Genomic DNA, 15162 nt, shown 5'->3' with positions numbered 1-15162 from the left:
TTGTTCTAGCAAGTTTCCTTATATTAACTTTTAGGAAAACCAAGAGGTTTGTACTGACTCTTAAAAATATAATATAGACTGTGCAAAATCTTGTCAATCTTAAGAATAGGTATACTTGTACCCTCATCCACATCTGAGCAGTGTATGTATTTTACAACGGTGTTCATAAATTGCAAAATTTTGAATTATATCAAAGAACATTGATCTTTTCTCCAACTTTTAACACCAATCAAGCACAGGCAATATGCATCGCTTGGGGTACTCTTTAATAGTAAATTCGAACACAAGTGATGCATATTGCCTGTGCAATCAAGGTACTTTGCATGTACATGTACATCAGATATGTACATTTCCACTCAAACCACTTATATACAAGAATGGAACCAGCTGAACATGAGCCAGGTTATATATTATGTATTTGCTCTCCTACCCCTTTGATTCAGTACTGTGTAAGGAAATATACTATTGAGTATATATATATTTTAAAAAGAATAACAAAGAACAACAATTTTCATTCATATTTTATTCAACATATATATACACAGGTTGATAACAATGACTGATCTGTATGTAACGACTGCTAGTTATTGGCTGGTATGCAGTGAAAGGGAGCTAAAAAGGAGTAAAAAGTTCATATCAGCCAGGTGAGAATTAATTTCTTCTTTTTTGTGTGTTATACATATGTAATTCTTTTCTTTTGCTGCTTCAAATCTTGTGTATTTGAAAATTTTCAGTCTAATATTTTGGCAATGTTATAGGTAGTGTGGCTTAAATAAACCAGTGTTAAGGAATATCCAGTAATGGCATGACATCATGAGAGTTTGGCATACCGACATTCAGATGATTAATGATGAAACTGAAGACCTCAAGTGAAAGGCATGGAAAATGATCCTGTTCCCATATACCTGAAAAAGAGGAGGGATGCCACAATATTGATAATAGACTTTTGTCAATTTGAGAAGCAAAGATGTAAAAAAAAAAAAATAATAATAATGCTGAAATTATAATTCATGTATTTGTTAAAAATACTGTTCACTGTACATACATGTATATTTTTTTAAACTTATTTTTAAATACATGAAGTAATTCATATTAAAACTGTGAATGTATGAGTTTTCATGATTTTATTTATATTTAAGTCAATTCACTTTTTTCAAACTTTTGATGCATATGACGGATTTCCTCTGCATTGCTATATCTATCAGGCCCAGCACAATCTCTATATTTAGCTATATAGTTTTATAAAGCTATTTCAAACAGCTTCATTAAGCTAGTTTCGATTAAATTTCTTAAGTGCAATGACACATAACAATATACATGTACTTTGAACTAACCACAACACTATTTTAGGTATAGATCATATGTCATTTTAAGAATTTTCATGAAAAGAGAATTTCTTTTGTATTGATAACTGTCCACTACCTTGTGTGTGTCGAAGCTTTGATAAGTATATGATGACTTTACAATGTGGAATCTGTAACAACTTAATAATCCTAAACATTTGACAATTTTCAATCAAAATTCTTCCTAAGGTACATAGTTTAAGAAGCTTTTTTTGTTTACAGTGTGTTGTTTCAAGTACAAGGATGAAATATTTTCACTTAGAAATTCAATTTTTATGCTTTAAAAATATATTTGATAGAAGATTTGAAATAGTTATATCAAGCAATTTCAATTAGCTTTACAAAGCTATATAGCTTGATTAGCATATTTATATAGCTAAGTATACTAGAGATTGTGCTGGACCAGTCTATGAGCACATAATTGAAATTATGTTGCTGAAAGGAATAATATTACCTTAATCATGATCAGATATATATTTTGTTCAGTGATATAAATATGAGCAGTAATTACAAATACCTACTGGATTGTGAAAAGTCAATAAAATGACTACAACAATAAATAGTCATGCTAAAAATTCTTCCAATTACATGAGTATATCATTAAAAGTCGAACTCCAAAGACTTAATCTGTAACACAAGTATTAGTTGATAAATAATTATTTTCAAATTAGACAGCATATTGACTATACCCAAGTAGATAATTTTATCCTCGCCCACATATGGCTATATCATTGTACTTAGAAACCCTGTCTAATTCAATCTAAACTAGCTTTAAATAATAAAGCCATTTCAAATACCTATAATATTATAGCTAATCTATTACTTTTCACTGTGTATTGTCATTATTTAAATTTTATATCAATAATTATCAGGTCCAGTCCAAAGACTATTTCTACCTATGTAGCTACTTATAGCTACCTAGGTATTTAAACCTACTCCAGGTAGCTATTTTTACCTACGTTTTCCTTTACTTGCATTTCGTGGCCAAACGCAGGAACGGCGCAACATGGTGTGTACCAAATTTCTTGATTCACTTATACTGACATTGAATACCACAAAAATATTGGACAAAAAATGATTACTTTCAAATTTGCATCAATAACTGCACCCACTTCCATTCTCTAGGAACTTAGGATCAAAGATACATGATAAGAAGTCTAGAATGTTTTACAAATCTTTATTAATTTTAAAGTTAACATTCATGCACTCTTACATTAAAAGTTTTTGAGTCGATTTTTCACGCAATTTCCTCTACATTTTCCACCCTCGTAAAGTATATAAATTTACACTCCGAATTTTGTCATGCACATGCACAACATGATACATAAAACAACTGACCTGTTTAAAAGATGTGCCTTAATTATTATTTATTTATATCTTTAAAAACATGTAAAAGTAGCTACTTTAAGTAGCTTTAAATACCTAGGTAGCTATTAATAGCTACGTAGGTAGAAATAGTCTTTGGAATGGACCTGGTTATATATGTTACATGTTTATGCCCATTTTGGCCCTGATTTGGTAACGTAAATTCTATTTCACATAGGCCCTAGACTGTACTGGACCCGAGTGGACCTAATGCCTGCTTTATGAAGCAGTGCACATTGTGTTTTGTATATATATAAAATGTCGTCATAATTTTCATTTTACCTGTTTGACAGGTTTCAGTGAGTCTAATACGTTCTTTTCCTTTACCCCTCCGGTTACTAGACAGCTGGGCCTTGTGTGAGTTACACGACATGCATCGTCTTCTTCTGTTCTTGACGAAGTCTTTCGTTGTATTTCGTAGATCAATAGTAGCTTATCAAACGCTCATAAACAAATATGTACCGCATACACCCCAAACTATTAAATTTGTATTTCAATTTCATGATGATCGACAAAATTAAGCCTAGGCCTAATACACGAAGTGTCGACTGTTGGTAAACAACGATAAACCGGAAGTAACCCTGTGGAACATTTTTGACGCGGCGTGACTAAACACAGAATAAACACTGTGTTCCGGAGTAACTCGAAACACGGCTATTGTGGCCCTACCCTACTCCTGTGGGTTTTGGTTTGAACAAAATTAAATTTGCACTGTTAGAAAGCTTTGATGTAAATTTCAACTCTTCTAGCCCAGTGATTTTTGAGAAGAACTTTTTAAACGAGCCCACCCTATTTTAGCATTTTTGTGATCATTTCCTTTGAAGGGGGCATGGTCTTTCATTTGAAAAAAACTTAAATGATCTTCACCCAAGGATGCTTTTTCCCCAAGTATGGTTTGAAATTGGCCAGTGGTTCTGGAGAGGAAGTCAAAAATGTAAAAAGTTTACCGACGGATAGACAGATGACGGACAACAGGCGATCAGAATCAGGTGAGCTAAAACAGTTGAAATAAGCATTTTTTTCCTTCTATAAAGTACATGTTTTGAGTGTCCTTGACTTTTCAAAAATGACCTTGAACCAAACGTCCCGTCCCAAGAACTATTGCTGATCAATTTCTGATGAATGGTTTAGGAGACGGGAATCAAAAACTGTTGAAATAAAGAACTTTTATTATATGAGTGACCTTGGCCTTTCCACAATGACCTTGATAGACTTTGGTCCACAAGTCCTTACCTGAACATTTGTGATCAATTTGATCAATTTCTGATGAAAAGGTTTAGGAGATATGAGGTGGAACAGACATGACAGAGAATGTATTAATGCTCCTCAAATTTTTTGGGGATCATAAAAGTTTACATAAGAAAGGACGAATGGACCACAGATAAGGGGAGATCAAAAAAGCTCACATGAGCTTAGATTTCAAGTGAACTAAAAAGGAAAACAAAATTACCAGCTCCATACAAAAGGCTATCTCCAAAAATGGATCAGATCTGATGGTAAGAGAACTGCTTTCTGCTTCTAAGAAATAGGATCTGCTCCATCAGCAGGGTGTCAACATCTTTTAAGGTCCAGAAAGCTGAAAAACCAAAGTAGCATTGAGTGCTGGAATCACCAGAAATCAGACAGGCAAGTAAAATTGTCCGCAAGTTGAAAATGCTCAGTAACTTTTTTGAAGAGAATTTTGTCAAGCGACTTTGTTCTCTGTTTCATGATAGAATATGAATAAGAACTCTGCAACGCAGGGCATATGCTTCCGTAATGAATTTATACTAGCTTTTCTATGAAGTCCAGTAGTGACCTTGACCTTTTGGACCCCAAAATCAACACATACAAATAATTTCAGATAAATTGTTAGAAACATACTTTATAACCTTAGAGTTTAATCCAAAAGAAGCCTTTAGGCTACATCACTCACCCGAGTCACCTTGCTCTTGGTCAGCTGTTTTGATTTTCATTTTTTTTTTTTTTGTATTTTCAATCATTATTCCTATGAAATATGTTGACCCTATTTTGTGGCCCCACCTAGCCCCTAAGTTCACGACATAAAGCAAACTTAAATTCACACAACACAGGAATGCCTCAATACCAATATGACTATTCTGTAAAACGTTCAGGTCATTATATGTATACAAAATGTGAAAGTCCTACCTAAACCGGTCAGTAGATGAAACTCTAATGTCAAGGTCACGAGGTGAAAGACTTTATGGCTATAAAAAAGAATGCAAATATGAGAGCCCCATTGCTCATTATTTAAAAGTTATGAGGAAGGTTAAAATTTCAGACAGACAGGACAAAAACAATTCCACCCGATCCTTAGTCAGGGTCATAAAAAAACCTTGTTTTCACACAACTTGGGGACATTTGCATTTGGATATGATTTAGTGTGGCCCTGCTACTCTTGAAAAGTCTTTGTTTTAATAAATGTTCTGCATATTACTATATAAAACTCTGATTTCATATTCTGCCCCCACCCTACCCCTGGGGTCCTTGTGTTCAATTTCAATTTGAATTAAATGCAGCTACTTGCATATTAATAGTGAGCGCAGTGCTCTGGCTCGTACTTCAAGTTCCAATGACTAAAGAGCACAGAATAATCCGAGCTAAATCTGAACCTTTAACTGAGGATCATCGCAGAAGTCCCTTGTCGAAAATGGCGGAAATCTCTAAAAGTCACACTTTGGACTATATGAATTTCTTTGAAAGGATCTGTTAAGATTCCTACAGAGACTTTAAGAATTGGGCGATGTTCAGGAAGGAATGGTTTTCTGAGGGGCCGATTTGGAGAAGTTTCACTGTATTTCCCCTTTCAAGTTGACACGCTGCTTCATTTGAACAAACATGAATCCCCTTTTCCCAAGAATGTTTTGTGGCAAGATAAAAATCCCTCCCTGCTCAAAGGCCATAAGCGCCGAGCATAGACCTAAATTTTGCAGCCCTTCGCCGGAATTGATGATGTCTCCATGAGTGAAATTTTGTTGAGAGGGGTGTTCAACGAATCGATATACAATCGACAGAAGGCGATAACGAACGGGCAGATCAATAGCAAAAGATCACCTGAGTGACTAAGGTGACCTAACAATGCATTCCTGAGGAGTCAGGTACAGAGAATCTACTGCTAATATAAAGAGAAGATAACGAACAGTGATCATGCAATTTTCATAAATTCCACAAAGTATACAAAATTAAGAGAAGGACAATTTATATTTATAGGTATATATTATAATTGTAAGTAAACTGAGGCAATACATGTTGTTCGTTATCTTCACCTTGCATGTGGTTATGTCTTTAACTAGTAACCGTAGCCAAATTCAGAGAATTCAAACAGCATTATAACTCTAAACTTAGATGATTTGAAAGTGCTGCATTGTAATTCATCTAGTCTAAGGGAGATAACTGTAATATCTGCTTTCATGCTCTCTACAGTCTGAACTTATATAATTGAATACTTCTCTTGAATCTTCTTTGGAAAATTCCCATGGATTACTACATCTCAGCAAGATCACAGTTATATTTATTAAAGCGTTCAGCCTCTACCAGCACTCCAGCAGGTAATGATGGGCTGAGGAAAAGTCATATATCCAGCATCAACCACTGTCTCTACAAATATCCAGCAATATGTTATGAATTAAACTTCAGAATGTGAATGAGGCTGATATGAGTCACAAATATTGCCAGCTAGTGAACGTCAAGACCATCAGGAAAAATGAGTCTCCACGTGACACCCTTGTCTAGAGCAATAGGTAACCACTGACCTGGACAGTGCTGCTGGTCAAGCGGCAGATTCCATCTACCAGGGCAGGCTTCTGAAAAAAAAACCATTGACACCTGTCACTAGTCCAAGAGCATAAACATGAGTTCAACAAGAGGCCCAGGGCCACATCGCTCACCTGAGCCACCTTGGCTCACATTTAAAGATTTTCCCTATAATTTGTATGCAAAACTTGTGACCCCATCCTACCCCTGCGGCTATGATTTGATCAAACTGAAATCTGAAATATGTCAGAAAGCTTTCAGGTAAATATCAGCTTTTTTGGCTCAGTGGTACTTGAGAAGATTTTTAAAGATTTTTCTATATATTGGCATTTAAAAATTTGATCCCCTATTGTAGCCCCATCCAACCCCCGGGGGCATTGATTTTAACTAACTTGAATCTGTATTATATCAGGAAGCTTTGAAGTACATCTCAGCTTTTCTGGCTCAGTGGTTCTTGAGAGGAAGATTTTGAAAGATTTATCCTATATATTTGTATGTAAAACTTTGACCCCCTATTGTGGTCCCATCCAACCACCGGGGGGGGGGGGGCATGCTTTGAACAAACTTGAATCTGCATTATGTCAGGAAGCTTTCATGTCAATCTCAGCTTTTCTGGACCAGTGGTTCTTGAGAGGAAATTTTTTAAATGACCCCACCCTATTTTTGCATTTTTGCGATTGTCTTCCCTTTGAAAGGGACATGGCCCTTCATTTGAACAAACTTGAAAGCCCTTCACTTAAGGATGCATTGTGGCAAGTTTGGTTGAAATTGGCGTAGCGGTTCTTGAGAAGAAGTCGAAAATGTGAAAAGTTTACGACGACGACAGACAACGAACAAAAGGACTAGAGCCACAAACCCCATATTATGGCCCTTAAAATATATAAAAATGAAAGTAAGTGTTGAATAGGAGTATTGGTGTTATAAATATGTATCAGAATCCGGGGCTTAAAAAAACATGTTAGATTTTAAAAATAGGAGCACAACTAAAGCTGTATACATACTAGAACCGGATATGGTACCGTATTTCGGTCATTTTCCACCAAAAACTGGTTATTTTGTAAAGGTTTTGTCATACTGGTTTCATCTCGCCCAAAATATTTAAAATATTTTTATAATATACACCTTTTCAATTGACCATAAATGCAAAAATATTTTAGGGCGAGCTATGAGCACTATTTTTATTTTTTTAAAAAACGATATTCCGGATTGCTGAAAAATATTACGGTTATAATGCGCTAGTGGTGGTAAACTTGAATTTTACAGAAAATATGGCTGGTTTAAGTATCTTATGGAGAAGGAAACTACGTTTTTTATTTCGTGTCATGTATATGTACATAGGTCATTTTAGTTCGGTGTTTATTTTTAAAGCAAGGGAAATTCCCTCACCTAATAAGTTTTCGGTTGCAGCTTGTTTTGCCCTTTTACTATAGATGTTCATTTTCAATACCTAGTTGTTTTCATCTTTTAAAGTCGTTCACAATACATCTTCATTGCATCGTTGCTTAAAAACTGTGTACAATTTTGGTAGTTTTACATTATTATCATAAACATTATCATTGAACGAAACGACAGTTACCGAAACTGTTAGGCCTAGTGACTGAAATGAACATGGCGCGGCGTCTTCTTTCACTTTGGGATATCGGAAAATATTCAGGCTTCATGCAAGTATTCTTGTATGGTAACCCGTATGAAATTTTTAGACATACTACGCCTGGAAATCAAAGAAATCCAGGCGTACAAGAGACGTATTTTTGAAAATACGGTTAAACTTGAGACGTACACGTATTTTGACAAAAATACGTCTCCTTAACCCAAGGCGTATTTTTCAAACTCCAGGTGGATTTTGGAACTTTGTTCATTCTAAATAGGGAATTCAGAGACTTAGACTTTTCAAGAGGCGTATTTTTTTGTTAAAAGAACTTAGTCAATTTCATGAGACGTATTATTATAAATCCAGATGGATTTTCTAACTTTGTAACTTTTTTTGAAATTGAAGCTTAATTCTCTTTAAATTTCCCAAAGATGTTAATAAATAATTGGCATAATTTTGTCATAAATTTGAGACACATTTATTCCAGTCATAGTATTAAATAATTGATCATTATAAACAAACTTCTTATATCAATCCACAATGAGAAAAAACTTTTTAAAACAAGATGTGTTAGTGAAACATAAATGCCCCCGATAATGGCCAATTCCGAAGATGGCCAAGGTCACAAGAACAAATATCTTGGTACCAGTAGAAAGATCGTCACAAGAAATGCTCATGTACAATATGAAAGCTCTGATATTTACCATTTAGAAGTTATGACCAATGTCAATTTTTTTAAAAGTAGGTCAAATGTCAAGGTCAAAATGTTTAGTACCCATTGAAAGGTCTTGTCACAATGAATACTCATGTGAAATATCAAAGCTCTATCACTTACTGTTCAAAAGTTATTAGCAAGATTAAAATTTTCAAAAAGTAGATCAAACGTCAAGGTCACTGGGTCAAAAATATTGGTACCCACGGAAAGGACATGTCACAAGGAATACTCATGTGAAATATCAAAGCTGTATCACTTACTGTTTAAAAGTTATTAGCAAAGTTAACATTTTCAAAAAGTAGATCAAACTCCATGGTCAAGGTCACTGGGTCAAAAATATTGGTACCCACGGAAAGGACTTGTCACAAGGAATAATCATGTGATATATCAAAGCTCTATCACTTACTGTTCAAAAGTTATTAGCAAGGTTAAAATTTTCAAAAGTAGGTCAAACTCCCAAGGTTAAGGTCACAGGGTCAAAAATGTTGGTACTCACGGAAAGGTCTTGTCACAAGGAATACTCATGTGAAATATCAAAGCTCTATCACTTACTGTTCAAAAGTTATTAGCAAGGTTAAAGTTTCAGACAGAATGACAGACAGGACAAAAACAATATGCCCCCCGATCTTCTTCGATCTCGGGGGCAAAAAAAAAAAAAGAATATTAGAACTGCATTTTTCTGGGTTAAAGGATTTGGCATTTAACTATAAAATATAACTACATCCAATATATTTGATCAAAATAAAGCCTCGTGAGCTTCTATACCGTAATTCACGTTTCCAACCTTGATCAAAAAAACGCTTACGATAAGATGTGGTAGATAAGCATATGCAAGAGTCTGGATGACCAAGACTTTAACAGACTTCCGCCAAATTTGAGCCCGCCATCGACAACATGAGCAGGAAAAGAGTGGCAAAGTGATGAAAACGAAGATTCTGAAGCTAATACAGCCAGAAAAACGGGTACGAAAATTCTATTATACTATTCATGTAACGGTTTAAATATATTTCCACGTTGAAAAAATAATAACGATGAATTGAGAGGGTGAGCTCATCATGCATCATACATAATAACCTCGGCGGAGATTCGGCTCGCTCGGCTGGAAATAGTAATTGCCCATACCCACTGTATATCATTCATAAAGAAAAACAAACCATAGGAACCCTTCAATATCACGAGATAATCTATTCCTTCATGGAAGTCCTCATTTGAACGGAAAATTTAGTGACTTTTTAATTTGGGATTTCCATACCTATAGGCATTAATGATGAAGATAACAGTCAAATTTAAGTTATTTGAAGCAAACAGCAGTGTCGCTTAAGTGCACATTAATTGCTAGAACCAACCGGAGCTGAATGTAAATTTCCAGGTACATGTATGAATTATGAAGGACTGCTCCGAGATTCGGTGGCCCTTTTCCAGCCCAGCTGAATCGCCCGCTATATTGTCCAAATATAGATCAATCTTGTTTGAAATGTCACATGTGTTTTTCCAGTGTTCGAAATTAGTTTAAAACTTGGTATAGACAACAGGGCTATGCCAAAACAAGATGACAGACCTCATAAAATTGACATTGACCGCAACATTGAAAAAAATAGCACAAATTTAAAACATTGTTATTTATTTCTAATGTGCTTAGCAAACATATTTTCTTTCCATTCCCATAACAATGTCCTTCTTTCCTCGTAACGTTTATCAGATGTCGACTTTTAGAATAACTCTATTGCTTTAAACCTAGAAAATCTGCATAGACAATTTGGTCTATCCCAATTACAATTGGCATAGACCAGTGTCATTTGACATAGATTCGGTCTATGGTTAATTTCGAACACTGTTTCCCTAGCTTAAAATACTCATGAACTATTGAGATATTTGCCTCCTATTACATATTAATAAAAAACACTATTTTGTTCTCACTAGGTAGTGACGATTGAACTAAGGAAAATTTAAAATGCTGAAATTAAAAGGAAGAAAAAAGGTTAGTAATTCAATGAACATGTCATGTGTTATAATATATATAGAACCTGTTCAGTTTGGGTGTTACCTTTGCTGAGTTTTTCAAATTGATACATTTTATTTGCCTGCATTACTAAAGTTGCATTTGATATATATAGGAGGTAGTATTGCATTACACAATCGGGGGGCGGGGCAAGGAATTGCAAATTAATTAGTTGTGAAAGTAGAAACAGATGTTAGATGATCTTAAGTTTATGTAAACAAATGTATCTAGATAGATAATGCATTCTTTACATTTTTTTCTGCATAAGAAAGTATCGTTAGGTTTTAAACCCAATATATTCAGAAAAGTTTACTGACATTTCTTATATTTTCATCATTATTCAACAGAAATTCAAGCCGAAAACAAGAAGAAATAAAGAAGCAATAATAGACTCAAACCAGCAATCTTTGCAAATGCAAGAATGTAGAACCCAGCAGTAATTACGTGCCCGAGTCCTGCAGTTCGAATGTTCCAGTACTCGTCGGCAACACTTCTGGACGTAGCAGTATGCTTAAGACTACTACATCAATCAGCAACACACCTGTACCAGTCAGCAACTTGAAAGAACCCTGCTATACTCGTGTGTCTGTGCCATACAATAACTCAGTTGTACTTAATGGTCAAGATGTGTTAACCTCTGTCAGCAACACCTCAGTACCTTGCAGTTAAAATAAGCCTGTGCCAGTAAGCAACTCGAAAGAACCCTACTGTCATACTCGTGTGCTTGTGCCAAATAACAAAATTTCGAATGTAATTCTTTGAGATTTATTTTTAATCAACTGCTCTAATAATGATGACTGTGCTATTCAAAATCTCAACGCTCTTAGCCTATGGTCTTTTCTCAAAGATTCAGTGTTTGATGATTTGTGGATTCAAAGGAGAGTATATATATACATTATTTGCTGTGGTTCGGAATTACCATAGTGCTTAACAGTAATCTTATTACAGTTTATTTCTAGTCATCATGATCTATTGTTTTAAAATATTAATTAAGCTCTGATTTTAATTGTATAATTTCATTTTGATTATGTTTATAACCTAAATTCAAATCTTTGTCAGAAATCAATCTGTTATGTTAATGAATATTTTGCGTTTTGCATATCTATACGCATGGGGGGGAAATGGATGCGCATCGATGGGCTGATATAATTTTTTATCTTTCTATTTCAAATTGGTATAATTGTCAATTTTGTGAAATATTACATGGTAACTGTTGTAAGTTTCATATAATGTCCAAAAATTGTTACAGATATAGCACCCCCTTGTAATTAACCTTTTACAAATTTACTCTATGGGACATAAACTGACAAATCATTGGAAAAAATTCAACTCTACTCCATGAAATGTATTTGAATTTTAATATCACATGTATAATGTGTCTATTTTTTATCATTTTAAAAATTTGTTTGCATCCTTAGGATCATTATGAATTTGTGTTAATTACTTATTGAACTACATATTACATATATTATTAGAAATATTTAAAACTACTATACATCTGTACAATCTCCTTTGTTAGTTATATGATTATTATTAATGTACTTGTCAACTGATGAAAAATTTAATCTGTTACACAGGCATAATTATGTATTGTTAAATACAGTTCCAATTTTCAAATACCTGTCAGTTATTGTGTTCATTATTTTTTCAATCTTGTATTCCGTTATAGGAGTTACTAAATATGCAGGCCACAAGTAGACTCCTGTATGTAATTTTTTTGCCTTGACTGTTGATGAGGCGTATTTTCGCTAAAGACGTATTTCCTTATTGAGGCGTACTTTCTACAATTGGAGGGTTTTTGTACGGGTGTATTTTTGCTAGACGTATTTTCTAGTTGAGGCGTATTTTCTTTTTAAAGGCGTACTTATTAATCTAGACGTACTAATTTGCATAATTCAAGCTAAAGTACGCCAGTATTTTTCATAGGATTTGTTGTTTTTTGTACGGGTGTATTTTCGCTAGAGACGTATTTCCTAGTTGAGGCGTATTTTCTTTTTAAAGGCGTACTTTTAAATCTAGACGTACTAATTTGCATAATTCAAGCTAAATTACGCCCGGAGTACGCCAGTATTTTCCATAGGATTTGTTGTTAAAAATCTAGCTGGACTTTCAGAATTATGGGTACGCCAGGAAATTTTAAAAATTACGTGAGCAAATTTTCGTACGGAACTGATATCATATCGAATAATTTTTGCTCTATTTATTTTACAAAAGTGTTACTACGCAGCTTTAGACTGTCAACATTCGAAATAACTGTTTTATTTAACCTAACTTTACGTACATTGGAAGCAAGTCCTTCTTTGATTTACAGTACATCCAAGTTTCGGGCTGAATATTAGCATGACCTGGTCAGGCAAAAAGGAATTCAAAATAACAGATTTAAACTACAACATGACTTACCATAGCATGCAGCATTGCCGCCAGTTAAATCCGACAGTAAATTATGTAAGCAATTCATAGATAGCGATCCACATGTTATCGATGAGACATGACGTCATCTGTTGTAAGATATTCATGACGCATTTTATGCTTCGATAGGCGGATCAAGTAACCCCCATATGAAAATACTCGATATACTGGTTTTGTTTTGTTTTGATTTCACATACGATATCGTTGTACATGTCATGAGTTTTTTATTTTCTATTTTTATGTAACTTTACTTGTAAACAAAGACTGTGCATTTTGTTTTGTTTTTTGTTTGGGGGGGGGGGGGTAAGACAGTACAGTATTTATAAATTGTGCATGTTTGATTTCGTTGATTTTCAATTTCATGGCCTAGTTCGAAGGCCTATCAACGTATCAGTGTTCCATTGTCCAATGTAAAATTAGAAAAGGAAAAATAGTGTCGTCTTGGTTGTCAAGGAGGTGTGTCCCAATGCCAAGTTACATTTAAACAATATAAACAAATATTTTTTTCAGCGTGCTCAACAAATCAAATTGCGTGATACAAGTAAAATTAAATTATGACAGACGGACTGAATGCTATATTATATATGTTTTGCCAATTAATAAACTGGACATGTGTTGTGCCAATAAATATATCTTAATTTAATAATCCAGCCTACAATAGCAACAGGAAATTGTGCTTAAATTGTCCAATCTTCAAAACCTTAAATTGTGTACATGTGTGTGGTGGCGGTGGTGGTTTTCATCCACTCAAACTGTCCCAATCCCCCTCCCAAATTCAATTTCTTTAAGTGTGCAGTGGATAGATCGCCACATAGACCCATCCAAGTCTACTGTAAGAATGTTTTAAAATATCGGTTTCAAATGCAGTTAGTTCACACACAAATATATATAGACAACATTATTTGACGATTTGCATTTTAGTTGCTTCTATTCATACACGATATACAACAGTACTGAATCTATAACTGTGTGAGAGAGAGAGAGAGAGAGAGAGCACACCAGTAATTGTATACAGGTACGGGCAGTTTAATCAAATCTTAAATGTACAATATTATTCTTATTAATTAACCATTCCACTTCATTCTGATATATTTAATTTCTCTTTTTTCCATGTTAAGACTGCCCCCCTCCCTTTTTTAAACCGATGTTACGTGCCTAGCTATCTAACGCCCTCTCAGTCAAAAATGAAATAAATATAAAATCTATATTACTACAACTTCATTGGATTTACTAGACTTTTTTTTACCACCGTAATACATGTTTATGCAAGCGGACAATCTAGGCATTTTAAAGAAGATTTCCATCTTCGATAGCAAAATGTGTTCAGCCCACGAAGAGCAGAATCGACCCAAAACCCATGGCAAGCGAAGATGATTTTTGCCCCCGTTTTCGGGTGTTATAACTGATATAAAAAAAATAGTATGTTCTATAACTTTCATTCAGAAGACGGGTAAGTTCGTGAGTCACTGAATAAACAAAAAATTGTCCGCATTCTTATTTCAATCGCGTTGTCAACTGTACACTTTTTGATATTTCTACACTACCTGTAAACATGTAGACAGCGGATCTAAATCATCTAATATTCTTAATTACAATGATAATTATACATTAAAATACATGTGGTGCACTAATATAAATGTCAATCTTTTAAAATAATCGCACAAATAAACCAATGCTTTTACTTGTCATTTTATGGTCCACATTTCTTTGAGCTGATATAAGTCATGCTATTTAACAAATTGAAATCAATGCCAATTTATACCATGTGATATTCGTTTGTTCATTTTCAAAGTCAAATGGTCCTTCTCTTGGTGAACTCGTGCTGCTCGTGCTGTGAAACAATGTGCGACTAACACGTACAGGTGTTTGTGTACGAGATGTCGAGAATTTGGGCGTTTCATAAAGGTGTGAACGTCTGCGGGGAAGTCTGTATACGGATATATATCAATATCTTGATATATCTATATACAAGAAATAATCCCGATTT

The 15162-nt window shown here is 34.3% G+C and overlaps 4 long non-coding RNA genes across 4 annotated transcripts in view; 2 read left to right on the top strand and 2 right to left on the bottom strand.

The window, feature by feature from the left end:
* The window catches only part of LOC125672774 (uncharacterized), a 140045-nt gene that overhangs the window by 17916 nt on the left and 106967 nt on the right, over positions 1-15162 (bottom strand). The window contains exons 4-7 of the long non-coding RNA XR_008799157.1: positions 6461-6511; positions 6155-6305; positions 4857-4915; positions 4159-4284 (exon numbers count right to left, since the gene is read on the bottom strand). This is a non-coding gene — a long non-coding RNA (uncharacterized LOC125672774). The remainder of the gene's footprint in view (positions 1-4158; positions 4285-4856; positions 4916-6154; positions 6306-6460; positions 6512-15162) is intronic.
* LOC130050847 (uncharacterized) lies at positions 576-1109 on the top strand. Its single transcript, XR_008799155.1, has 2 exons — positions 576-644; positions 759-1109. It is a non-coding gene; the product is annotated as an uncharacterized LOC130050847 (long non-coding RNA).
* LOC130050844 (uncharacterized) lies at positions 644-3549 on the bottom strand. The gene is made up of 2 exons (XR_008799137.1): positions 2991-3549; positions 644-905 (listed from the first exon to the last, which is right to left on the bottom strand). It is a non-coding gene; the product is annotated as an uncharacterized LOC130050844 (long non-coding RNA).
* On the top strand, positions 6305-12392 carry LOC125651653 (uncharacterized). Its single transcript, XR_008799154.1, has 3 exons — positions 6305-9729; positions 10688-10745; positions 11114-12392. It is a non-coding gene; the product is annotated as an uncharacterized LOC125651653 (long non-coding RNA).

This window comes from Ostrea edulis, chromosome 10 (genome assembly GCF_947568905.1).
Source record: "Ostrea edulis chromosome 10, xbOstEdul1.1, whole genome shotgun sequence".
Classification (NCBI taxonomy): domain Eukaryota; kingdom Metazoa; phylum Mollusca; class Bivalvia; order Ostreida; family Ostreidae; genus Ostrea; species Ostrea edulis.
Note: the sequence above shows the minus strand (reverse complement) of the source record. Positions and strands in the feature narration are given on the sequence as shown.